Source organism: Cyanistes caeruleus, unplaced genomic scaffold (genome assembly GCF_971803275.1).
Source record: "Cyanistes caeruleus unplaced genomic scaffold, bCyaCae1.hap1.1 HAP1_SCAFFOLD_69, whole genome shotgun sequence".
In the NCBI taxonomy this organism is placed as follows: domain Eukaryota; kingdom Metazoa; phylum Chordata; class Aves; order Passeriformes; family Paridae; genus Cyanistes; species Cyanistes caeruleus.
This window is the reverse complement of record NW_028255886.1, coordinates 2,364,641-2,365,000: the sequence shown is the minus strand read 5'-3', so window position 1 is coordinate 2,365,000 and position 360 is coordinate 2,364,641.

Below are 360 nucleotides of genomic sequence, written 5' to 3'. Positions count from 1 at the left end.
CGTTACGTTCCCTTCTCTCTGGCTTCCGCGTGTCTCTCTCTCTCTCTCTCTCTCTCTCTGTGTGTTCTCGGCTCACACGCTCGAGCCGCACCGCCGCCCGAGCGCTGCTCGCGGCCGGCACCCACGGGGCGCTTTTCTTTCTTTCTTTCCCGGCGACCGGGGCCGGCACCCCTCGCCACACGGCTTTTCTTGGGGTTTCAAGTCCAAGGACACCTGAGGGGCTCGCGGGGCCACGCGGCCGTCACACAGCCCGGGACGGTAAAGACGCCCTTGGCCCGGCACGGCGGGAAAGGGACGCCAAAACCTCGCCTGCGACGGGAAGCGAATTGGAGAGGAGACCAACCCTGGCCGAGCACCGGA